The following is a 531-nucleotide window of genomic DNA, read 5'->3' as shown; positions in this document are numbered from 1 at the left end:
ATGAATAAAAATAAAGTAAATAAATTATGCTGTTAAGAGAAAAAAAGGCACTTAAAAGTTCTCATGCCTTAAAAGTTTTCAAAATCATCTTTGCAAAAAGTCCGGCTTATTCCTGGTAAACCAGGTTTAACAAATCTAATTGCATGAATTGAACAAAAGAAACAAAATAAATAAGTAGGAAGAAAATCATTTAATTAAATTACCACAGTTGGACAGAATTTATTGGTGGTATAAAACTAATCTGTAATGCTGTTTTCTAAATTCAGCAGTTTTTTTTTTTTTTTTTTTCAAACTCCTTTTTTCTTTTTTCTCCCCCCGCCCCCTTTTTTTTCTTTGCTTTTTTTCTTGTTACTGTGCGAACAGTTTTTTTTTTAATTAAAAAGCAAGAAATGAGAAGGAAAAAGAATAATTTTTGTTCTTGAATTTGTTAGCAAAATTGCTTATCTTTGCGAGATAAGTTTGAATCTGACGCAAATGTTCCTTTTCTCACTACCTATCGGTAGCAATGTGAGTGAATAGTATGCGGAGAAA

Source organism: Uloborus diversus, chromosome 5 (genome assembly GCF_026930045.1).
Source record: "Uloborus diversus isolate 005 chromosome 5, Udiv.v.3.1, whole genome shotgun sequence".
Lineage (NCBI taxonomy): Eukaryota > Metazoa > Arthropoda > Arachnida > Araneae > Uloboridae > Uloborus > Uloborus diversus.
The sequence above is the reverse complement of the archived record's forward strand: the minus strand, read 5'-3'. Positions refer to the sequence as shown.